The 12,090-nt window shown below is 37.2% G+C and overlaps 1 protein-coding gene across 3 annotated transcripts in view; it reads left to right on the top strand.

Annotated features, from left to right (window-relative positions):
• LOC124787825 (lateral signaling target protein 2 homolog) overlaps positions 1 to 2,285 on the top strand; it is a 328,543-nt gene extending 326,258 nt beyond the window's left edge. For all 3 annotated transcript variants that reach the window (XM_047254758.1, XM_047254757.1, XM_047254759.1), the window contains one exon: positions 626 to 2,285. The gene's annotated coding sequence lies outside the window, so the exon portion shown is untranslated. The remainder of the gene's footprint in view (positions 1 to 625) is intronic.
• The last annotated feature ends 9,805 nt before the right edge of the window (positions 2,286 to 12,090 follow it).

The raw sequence follows: 12,090 nt of genomic DNA, 5'->3' as shown, positions 1-12,090 counted from the left end.
CCTGGATTTTCCATTGTTTAATATTAATATTTGTGGCACGATATATTGTGCTGAGTATGAGTTTTCATGTATAGGTGTAACAAACCAGTACCAACGAACTTTGAAGGGTTGTAGAGGGTGTTTTCAGGAGCAAATTGAAGATAGGAATTCAACAATGTTACAGAGCTTCAAAGTTAGAGTAGCCAGTGCCTGCTGTTAGATTACCCATGTGAGTGAAAAGGAGTTTTTACATTGAGGTTTGTGCAGTCATTGTTTATACAAGTGTCTACATCGTTATTGCAGCTGGTGGAATGCATTACATACTGTAAAATGTACTGAATCCATTACAAGGACACTTGTGGTCCATCAATGGACAAAAGCATGCTTTCCAACAAATGAGTGACATAGCGGCAGATATTGGTCACAACGTCTTTGATTCTCTGTAACAGTGTTTGGGGATGTCCCTTAAAGCATCATCTATGAACCCTTGAGGTTTGTCAGTATCATTTTGTTATACCCAGTAGAACTCTGTTTGATAAAATTGTCATGGTGTGAGATTTGATGGATTTTGAATTTACTTTTACTTGATATTTTCAGATTACTTCAAGAGTTGACACCATCACAGTAATCCCTTCTCTCTGTGCAGGTGTGCCAGTAACCTTTGTCTGCAGAACACAATTGAGATTCCATTCCTGTGGTCTTCGCTTGTTTGTTTGGTTGGTGGTTGTGATATTTTTTGTCCAGTGTACTGTTAAGCATAGTTTGTATGTATTTGTATAGCTCCAAAATATTTCTTAAGACTTGTGGAAATCCTAGAATTCCTTCTTTTGTTCTGGGCTGGGTCTTTTTCAACTTAATTCTTTTGTTAAAGTAATTTCAGTTATGGCCAACCATGTACTGCCTTATGTAAAGTGTATGTGCGAACTGAATTCTTAATGATATTCTTAGAACTCATTGAATGTGTGAGCCTTTCTTTGTGATGATGATGATGATGATAAGATGCCTTAGACGTACCAAACTGTGAGGGGTAGAAAAAATCTGAAAAATTCTCGAGTACTAATGTATATGGACTTTACTGCTGAGAAATAACTAAAGCTGCCTACAATCATTTACAACACATGTACTGTTGCCAAATATTCTCCACAGGATTACTTAGTATCTAAGATGCTGCAGAAGTTCTTAGTGTTCTCAAATAGCTGTAAGCTTTAATGTGATATTTTGTTACAGGTACAGTGCCTGTTAAGAAGTACTAATTGTGTAACTGTCTGCAGCATTTGGCTGTTACTCTTTGTACAATAGAAGTAAAATACGAAATGTGCTATGAGTTCTCAGTTGTAAAAATGCTTTGGAAGGCCTAAAAGAGTGTTTTATTTTGTATTATATGGATTTACATTACAGTTAAGTGTGATATTTCACACAGACTTGATGAATGACTGATAAGTTTTATATCATGAGGTGTATGTATGTACATATATAAATAGCTGCAGGTGAGAATTTTATTTATATAATTACTTTTTTAAATGTTTCAATTGTGCTGATGTTTTTGAGATCATTTGCTCTAGTTTTTTAATTATTATATTGCACCAGTTCATAAATGGGAATTGCCATTGATTTTGTTACTACTGACTATTGAATGCTCTTGTAAATGAGACTGTAAAAGTCATGTGTTTCATCTTTACTGTGTGTGCAATCTGCATGTTGATTCAGTTATGAAAGACTTTTCTTTTATTCCTCCATGTAAGCACTACCTCTTTTCAGGAGATTATTTTCATGCAGATTAAATTGCAACAAAACCATTATGGTCTGAATTTTAAGTTTCTTTTTAAATTTTTTTCATATCTTTATTTTCTCTCCCATTTGCTGTCCCATAAGCCTCCATTTGGTGTGATGATTATTATGCTTAAGACAGAGCCAATTTATAGACTGTATTACAGGAATTATCATAACTATAGCAGTTCAGTTGCTGACAGATTTTCTTTAACATTTTATATGACACGATACATTGAATTTTTATAGTTTTCTCATTTCTGTTGATTGCTTACATTGACATGGGCTGTACGAGTGCTGGTTTTTGTGGTGGACCGATAAGAGTAATCTCATCCTTTGGTGTTTTATGCTGGTGAATGAGGCACAGAATGGTGAAACACATCATGGAAAAAAAGTCATAACCATTGTTCTTCATTGCCTATGTGAAAAGCAGCACACTTTGTTTCATAAAACATGTTAAGATATTTGGATTACTGATCTTTCATAATAACTGTGTACTTGCATTCATCATGTAAATAAAATTTGTAGCGCAAATATGATGAAAGATTTTGTTTGGGATAAACACTTCCTGGTTTTTTATTTTATCCATTTTATTTTATTTATTTATTTATTTATTTCCCACAAAAGAAACATTAGCAAAGAGCATTGAATAATAATCTATGGAGAAAACAATATACTGAAGTGCTGAAAATGTGAGTATTGCAAGTTTTCGCATTGAAGGTAGGTACAGAACAACAAAGCACCATAAACAGCATTATGCTACAAGTTTATATTGACAGAACAAAAACATGTCGTGCATAATAATTTCCCCTCTCTCTTTTGCATTCCTCCTCCCTCCTTCATCTATACCATCGTATCTTTCTCTCCCTCCACTTCTGCACCAGACTTGCACCTTAGACTACAAACATGACTCAGTTAAGAATTAGAATGATTTTTCCTTTGCGTGATGTTAACAGAAGCATACTGGCTAAGTAGCCACTTGCTTACAGTTGTCCATGGTTAGCATTCTTGACTTGAAATTTTTATTCAGTCACTTCAAGTACGGTGAAGGTGAAGTCAACCTGTTTCAGGAAGTCTATGCTTTGATTCTAAAATAGGATGATCCAGGTTCCTCAGCTACAGATGTGAACAATTTGACATTAGTTATTGATTTTTCTACTTGGGTGGTACAGGAAAGCAGCACACTGATAGATAATGTTTTCATAGACCAAGATAAGTTTAATCAAACAAAAACTTTTCGTGTTAAGAATAGTCGTCTGATCATGGTGCACAGCTAGTTACAGTATATGATATAGCTCTATACAGTAATGCAAAACAGTCCTCCAAAATAGTTCATTCCATTAACGATTTAACACTTCAAAATTTTAGGGAAAGCTTGCAACAGTTAGACTGCGATGAGGTGTACAGGAAACAAGATGCTAATTTAAAATTTAACTTATTTCATGATACCTTTGTGAGTATATTTGAAAACAGTTTCCCTAAGAAAACAGTGAAATATAATTGTAAGAAACCATGTAAAAAGCCATGGCTTACTAAAGGGATAAAAGTATCTTGGAAACAGAAAGGCACAGAAAGGGGTGAATTATACTGGCACTAAAGTCTTTGGTCACTTACCAAATAGTATCGAAAGTCTAACAGATAACCAACAAATATTTAAGAAGAAATTAAAAGAATTTCTGAATGACAACTCCTTCTACTCCATAGATGAATTTTTAGATATAAATTAAGAAAAAAAATATTAAAAAAAAATATAAAAAAAATAAAAATAAAAAAACACAAAAAAAGTTGTTATATTAACTTAAGTATGTTGTTAAATTAACCTAATTATGTCATGTATTGGAAAATTCGACTCGTTCCACATCATTATGAAATATCGTACTCATGATCCATGGAACTAGTATTAATCTAATCTAATCTAATCTAATCATGCCTGAGCCTCAGGACGTGCGCTAGAGTGCTTGTCGGGTGTTTCAAGCGTCAACTTCACGTCTTAATATCTCGGGATGTAATGGGAATATTGTGATGCAATCAACGCCATTGTGTATGTGCTTTGTCATGCTATGGATTGATGAAGAAAAAATATAGGAGGTCCATTTAAAAAAAAAAACATAAGTTTGTGTTAAAAAACACACATGCTTTCGTTTTAAAATGTTTCCAAATATGTACATTCATGGGCCCCAGCCCTACATTGATACCGGTGAAAGTCGTTTTCCAATAACTGTTATTGTTCCAGAGATATTTTGGGTGAACAAGATAGCTGGGACACCCTGTATATTAATGCCTTGCCACTCTATATTCATGAAGATGCAAAGTTAGTTCTTTTTGCTGATGATACAAGTATAGTAATCACGCCCAAGAAGAAAGAATCAGTTGAGGAAATTGCAAATAATGTCTTTCGGAAAATTATTAAGTGGTTCTCTGCAAGTGGACTCTCACTAAATTTTGAGAAAACACAGTTTATACAATTCTGTACAGTAAATGGCATAACACCATTGATAAATATAGACTATTATTGGAAGTCTGTTGCTAAGGTAGAATACTCAAAATTTCTGGGTGTGTGCATTGCTGAGAAATTGAATTGGAAGAAACACATTGATGATCTTCTGAAACAGTTAGGTTCAGCTACTTACGCTATTATGTTTATTGAAAATTTTGTTGATAATCAAATCAGTAAATTAGCCTACTATGCTTATTTTCATTCACTGCTTTCATATGGCATTATATTTTGGGACAATTCATCATTAAGAGAGAAAATATTCATTGCACAAAAGCGTGTAATCAGAATAATAGCTGGAGCCCACCCAAGATCACCTTCCACACATTTATTTAAGGAACTTGGGATATTCACAGTACCTTGGCATTACATATATTCACTTATGAAATTTGTCATTAATAACCCATCCCAATTAAAAAATAACAGTGAAGTGCATAGCCACAACACTAGAAGAAAGGATGATTTTCACTATTCTGGATTAAATCTCACTTTGGCACAGAAAGGGGTGAAATATGCTGCCACAAAAATCTTTGGTCATTTGCCAAATAGTATTAAAAGTCTGACATAGCCAACCAACATTTAAAAGCAAATTAAAAGAATTTCTGAATGACAACTCCTGCTACTCAATAGATGAATTCTTAGATATGAAGTAGTAACTGTAAAAAAAAAAACACCATTCAGTTATTTTGTGTAAAGAAAACTTACGTTAAAGTGACATGTTCCATAACACTAAGATATGTCGTATCCATGATCTATGGAACAAGGATTAATGTATGTATGTATGCATGTATAGGCAGATCACTGAGTAATCCTGATTGAACTGAGATGTGATGAAAGTTACAAAAAATAAATGTGTTAAAAAATTGCATTACACACTCTACACAAGTTGCTTTGGTCACAGTGAGAACCAAGATTATTGAAGCTTGGACAAAAAGTGGTGCTAGTTAAGATTTGTCAAAACCTGGAAATAAAAGAAAGCAAATGTTGATTGTTCTGTTGACAAGTTAGAAGCAAATTCCTCCTCTAACTGCTGCAGAATGATACTTCAGCGTGAAGTCTTGTAGGAAATAGCCACTAAGCTCCATTAAGCACTGATTTTAAAAACTATGATTGAGTTATTTATTTATTTATTTGTGCTAGTTGTTTACTGCTTTTTAGACTATTTCTTGCAACTTTGTATACAAGCCCTGTGATCCTTATACTATATTTCTTTAAAATTGTTTCACTGCCTATCCTCCTCCTTTTGATTTTTCCACTCTGCACAGGTTTTTTTTCTTTCATATGAAGTTTGCCAGCATAGTCCTCTTTTCAGCCTTCATTCATCCCCTAATCTCATTACATGCACAAAACATTCCAAATGCCATTTATCCACCTCTTTGGTGATGTGCATGGGTGTTCTCATTTTCTTTATTTCGGATCTTCTCTCATCCTGAAACACTAAAACTTCTTTGCAAAAACTTCACTTGTATGGCTTCAAGTTGTCTTATTTTGTTTCATCATTTCCCTATATTTGATACCATATAAACAAAGTCTTTGTGACATTGGTTCATATAACCTTTTTTTGCCTATTTCTTAATTTTTTCTGACCAAAGGATTGAGAAGGATTGAACATATGTGATGGAAATGTCACTACCTGAATTTGGTCTTCTTTGCACTTACAGCATGATACATGTATTGCTTTATGTTTCTGATGTTTTAAGCAAGCATTTGGAAAAAAAACAGCACTAACTTTCAGCCACGCTGTCAGTTTAGTGCAAATGTTGTGCTGTGTGACTTGGTTCCCTCTCTCTCCACCACTTTATATCAAACCTCATGTGGCTTTTCTAAAGTGACAAAGGCAGACAGGCCACTCTGCAAACAAAACGGATGACCACGACCAAAAAAACTTTCATCCTCTGTAGCTTCAAATATAGCTTTTAACTTTTAGTCAGGACATGCACAAAGCTATAATTCAAAATGAATTTTCATTCTGCAGCAGATTTTGTGCTGGTTCGAAACTTTAGGGCAGATTAAAACTGTGTGCCACACTGGGACCTGAATCTATGGCCTTTGCCTTTTGCAAACAAATGCTCTACCACTGAGATACCCAACCACAACTTATGACCCACCCTCAAAGCTTCATTTCCACCATTACACCTCTCCTACCTTACAAACTTGATGGAAGATATCCTGCATACCTCGTGGAATTGACAGTCCTGGGCAGGGGGGGGGATTTAAAGCTGTGGGGGTGTTGTGAGCTGTGCTTGTATAGCACAGTCAGTCTGTAGCAGTTTTGCCTGCTTTATTTATTTCGTTTATTGTCCTCTGTCCTCGGTGTTGATGTACTGCGTTGATACACTGGCTGAAACATGGGGTTTGTAATTTGGACGCTGACTAAGGTAAGTAACGTAGCCGACAGGTGCACAGTTGTGTTTTACAGATGTCTACTTTCACTTTTCACAACCAACCATATACACATTTAATATGGCCAGTGCACTAATGTTTAACTTTCCATAAGCCTCATTGATAGTTTACCAGCAAACATCCACATACTGCTACAATAGTTTCCTGTTGAACATCAATGAGCAGTAAAAGCCTAACCCCACAGTTCAGTCTTTCTAGTAAATTGAACAGACACTGTCATTGCTTTAAGACATGGCCTGTTGTTGTAACACTTATTTCATTGTTGAGGTGATGCATTGTTGTCACTCTAACCAACACATGTTCCTCGTCTCAAACTCAGCCATGGACTGTCTGTCTTGTGACCAAAAATTGGTCACTTATATATCATCACAATAATAGGTACTGAAACTACACACTGTTTAAAGTCAAATTTACAGAAATTACAATTAAAACTTAACTCATTAAATTAACTGAATACATCAAAAAATTGGTTATTTTTAACAGTTTCTTCTACTTTGAGGGTTAAGCCGAATTATTTGTTTAAATGATGAAATTAACATATGTAAACAGTGCTTTTGACAAAATTGGGAATTAATTAAGGGCTGGCTTTGCTTACATGTTTTCAAATAGAGACAAATAGATGCTTTAAGATTACTAGCATTTCGTCTTCCAAACGTTTATAATAAGTGCAGAATTTATATGTCAACAATAGAATTTAAGTTACGAAACAATTACTGATTTTGCCCTATAATGAAAGATACTAACTAGTAATAATCAAAATAAATTAATGAAAATACACATTATATTCATGTATGTTAATGCTAATAAGTTAAAAAATGAAAAAACAAATTTGAGTAGGCAGATGGCAAAACAAGAGGGGAAGTAAAAATATCCCAGCTTGCTTCATCACATCACCACCTCATTGGATTGATCAGATAGATATTGCAAATAGCTAAATGGGCAATTCAATGACCACAAGTGACGCCAGAAAATGGGTATAAAATGTACCCACAAAAAATACTACATAAGAAATCTTACTGAAAACTACAGGAAATATGTTTTCCAAATTCTAACTTACGTGAACTGGCTATACGAAAATCCCCATACAAAATAATTACATCCAGTGTATTGTACAATTACATAAAATATCCACAAGTTATACTTTTAATAAAAAATTAGGCATCTTCATCATAAATGGTGTCCTTTTTGGGTTAAGGGATGATTACATTTTAAAATACATATCACTTTGTACAAGCCCTGTCTTGCTAAACAAAATAAATTGTCATGGGTTGCAAAAAGTTTCGCAAGCACTTTCACACTTTTAATGATCTTTAACACACTTTCTCACCAAGCTGTCCACGCCTTCAACAGGTCCTATTGGCAGTTAGTTAGGAAATGCACTGTGATCTGTTCCCCTGGAGGTGGTTCTGCTCCACCACAGCGCACGGAAAAAATTAGACAAAATATCCTAATTTAGTACACTTACTTTTACTTCTAAGTAAGTAAAAAAAAAAGAATGTTTAACACTAATGGCAAATGGTAGTCGTTACATTACAAATAAATACATAGTTCTCATAACAGTATTTACCACTAAAACTGATATAGTATGAAAGGTGGTGACTAGAAAAAAATTTAAAATCAATTGTACATTATACTACAAAACATTACTGTAAGTCGTAACTGTCTGAAACTGGTTGGACTTGAAAGATTTAGATCTCTTTTTTTCATTTGCAAAATAGCAAAAACTCAAGACGTGCAGTAGCATAAATTTACTAATCATTGTGTTATGAAAAAAGAAGAGAGTCACCATCACATAAGTTAATTACTATTCAAATCAAGATTAAGGGGATGGAAGTTGTACCAAATCATTGCTCTATTTGTCCACTCAACTCTGAGCACTACTCTCATTCAAACAGAAATTCAAATCTTCACAAAATCACTAAATGTTATCAAATAGTTGACGTGCCAGAATATTCACATTAGTCTAGCACCACATTTATCATTTAATCAGCAAAATTACTGTTTTTTTGTTTCCAGTATTACCACTCTAAGCTCATAATTTCTCAGAACACAAATAGACGTTTTCAGATAACCTATAGACACAATGATGCAGCATTATATGACTTGTACCTCAGAAAAACATTGCTCTTTTTGTTAAGCTCTCGCTCCCAGCTGTAGTGTCAGGACTGCACAATATAAACAGTACCCAGTGTTGCCTAGTTCACAATTAGATCATCAATACAGTTACACCACATTTGTTTGTATACAGTTACCTTTTTCATTCACCATGTCTTTCAGCCACATTATTTTACTTACATTTCTTACCTTGTTAGCTAGTGGAGTGCATTGTCAAAAGATGTCCATACTGCAGAGACAGGTTCCCTAACCATTAAGATGCTAACATTGCTCATTGTTTGATTATTCCTTTGTTTCATTATCTAAGAAAGAAACACCTGCCCTGCTTATCTAATGAAGAATTGACTCTACTGAAAAACAACCCACTCTTGTTACCGATCAGACAAGATTATCCCTTTGAAAAACTATTATTTCACTGTATTCCATCAATTTGCTTGAGATTCTAGCCTGAAGGGCTGTCATTACTCCAGGCAACTATGTTTAAAAGTTGGAATCCCTTCATGTTAGAAAAAACTTCACCATGACACACCTCTGTGTGTAGATAGTTATCTCCATATACTGATTGCACTGAACACAAATACTTCTATTATACCACAATTAATATTAAGACCTGGCATCCAAGATGGTTTATACTGCTGGCATCCAAGATGGTTTATACTGCATAGTGCCTCTGCTGCTGCACTAAATTATATTAACTTCACACATGAGCTGATTACTTCAGATCTTAATTATCCTATTATCCTCCACATAAGCTGACACCTTTCACAGTACCAGTTTACTTTCTTCCATCCTCTTATGCTTCATTACTTATAACTTACACAACATATATACAGCTGGGGTAAGCATTATCACCACATAATGCATCCAACACAGAATGTTGAATGCCCTACGTCCAGTAAACACTTATCATGTATACTTTGTACACTTGCTGTTAATTACAGGTTGACACACTTTCTTTTTACTTACCAAGTGATCTTTTTCATACAACAAATCCTCATTAATCCTCTCCCTGGAAAAATTTATCATCTTGCTTATCAATATGATTATCAGACACAGCCAAATGACAGATAGCATGGTCCTCTTCCTCATTACCACTCTAAAAACTGTAACTCTTCACTGGGCCTAATATTATCCTCCTTTATTCTCTCTTTACTTTCCACCTGGCCATCATTATCTATTATAAATTCAAATACCCTGTCCTAATCACTACTGGATTCGTCACTGCTATCATCATTACAACCACTGTCAGAATCAGACACACTGTCACTTCCACTATTCTTCAGATTTTGGACCTCTTCCAACTTTTTCTCTATTTCAGTCAATTTTGAATCTACATTTTCATTTACTTTTTCCAGTTTTTCCTCTACCACTACTGCACACTTGATATCTACCTCAGTTTTTGAATCATTCTTAATGTGATTGATTTGGCTCTCAAGTTTAACTCTACTTTCAGCACAAAATTTCTCAGAAGCCTTGACTTCATCTTTACACTGTTTTTCAGAAGCCTCCACCTTCCTACTATTGTCATCACAAAGCCTCTTTCTCTCTCTCCTCTTCTCCTCTACACATTTACTACTTGACATTAATTTCTCATTAGTATTATGTATTACTTTCTTTTTACTACACTCCTGGAAATGGAAAAAAGAACACATTGACACCGGTGTGTCAGACCCACCATACTTGCTCCGGACACTGCGAGAGGGCTGTACAAGCAATGATCACACGCACGGCACAGCGGACACACCAGGAACCGCGGTGTTGGCTGTCGAATGGCGCTAGCTGCGCAGCATTTGTGCACCGCCGCCGTCAGTGTCAGCCAGTTTGCCGTGGCATACGGAGCTCCATCGCAGTCTTTAACACTGGTAGCATGCCGCGACAGCGTGGACGTAAACCGTACGTGCAGTTGACGGACTTTGAGCGAGGGCGTACAGTGGGCATGCGGGAGGCCGGGTGGACGTACTGCCGAATTGCTCAACACGTGGGGCGTGAGGTCTCCACAGTACATCGATGTTGTCGCCAGTGGTCGGCGGAAGGTGCACGTGCCCGTCGACCTGGGACCGGACCGCAGCGACGCACGGATGCACGCCAAGACCGTAGGATCCCACGCAGTGCCGTAGGGGACCGCACCGCCACTTCCCAGCAAATTAGGGACACTGTTGCTCCTGGGGTATCGGCGAGGACCATTCGCAACCGTCTCCATGAAGCTGGGCTACGGTCCCGCACACCGTTAGGCCGTCTTCCGCTCACGCCCCAACATCGTGCAGCCCGCCTCCAGTGGTGTCGCGACAGGCGTGAATGGAGGGACAAATGGAGACGTGTCGTCTTCAGCGATGAGAGTCGCTTCTGCCTTGGTGCCAATGATGGTCGTATGCGTGTTTGGCGCCGTGCAGGTGAGCGCCACAATCAGGACTGCATACGACCGAGGCACACAGGGCCAACAGCCGGCATCATGGTGTGGGGAGCGATCTCCTACACTGGCTGTACACCACTGGTGATCGTCAAGGGGACACTGAATAGTGCACGGTACATCCAAACCGTCATCGAACCCATCGTTCTACCATTCCTAGACCGGCAAGGGAACTTGCTGTTCCAACAGGACAATGCACGTCCGCATGTATCCCGTGCCACCCAACGTGCTCTAGAAGGTGTAAGTCGACTACCCCGGCCAGCAAGATCTCCGGATCTGTCCCCCATTGAGCATGTTTGGGACTGGATGAAGCGTCGTCTCACTCGGTCTGCACGTCCAGCACGAACGCTGGTCCAACTGAGGCGCCAGGTGGAAATGGCATGGCAAGCCGTTCCACAGGACTACATCCAGCATCTGTACGATCGTCTCCATGGGAGAATAGCAGCCTGCATTGCTGCGAAAGGTGGATATACACTGTACTAGTGCCGACATTGTGCATGCTCTGTTGCCTGTGTGTATGTGCCTGTGGTTCTGTCAGTGTGATCATGTGATGTATCTGACCCCAGGAATGTGTCAATAAAGTTTCCCCTTCCTGGGACAATGAATTCACGGTGTTCTTATTTCAATTTCCAGGAGTGTATTTCCCAACCTATTAATGTCTTCTTCAAAACTATTGGTATTACTCAAAATTTGCCTTAACATTGCTTCCAAATTTCCTTAACCACTATTGTCATGCGACTCAATCCCCATTAAGTCTTTCTGTTTATTTAAAAACTTAACCTCTACAGCTTTGTTTTCAAGCACACTGTCTTGTTCGTTAAGGCCACTCATTATGTATCATGTAATACAAAATAGCTTATGCTATGTAATTGCCGTATTCTCATTCACTCTTCTTCTGCTGCTCTGCTGCTGCCACTGCTGCTGT

This window comes from Schistocerca piceifrons, chromosome 3, assembly GCF_021461385.2.
Source record: "Schistocerca piceifrons isolate TAMUIC-IGC-003096 chromosome 3, iqSchPice1.1, whole genome shotgun sequence".
NCBI classification, from domain to species: domain Eukaryota; kingdom Metazoa; phylum Arthropoda; class Insecta; order Orthoptera; family Acrididae; genus Schistocerca; species Schistocerca piceifrons.
Note: the sequence above shows the minus strand (reverse complement) of the source record. Positions and strands in the feature narration are given on the sequence as shown.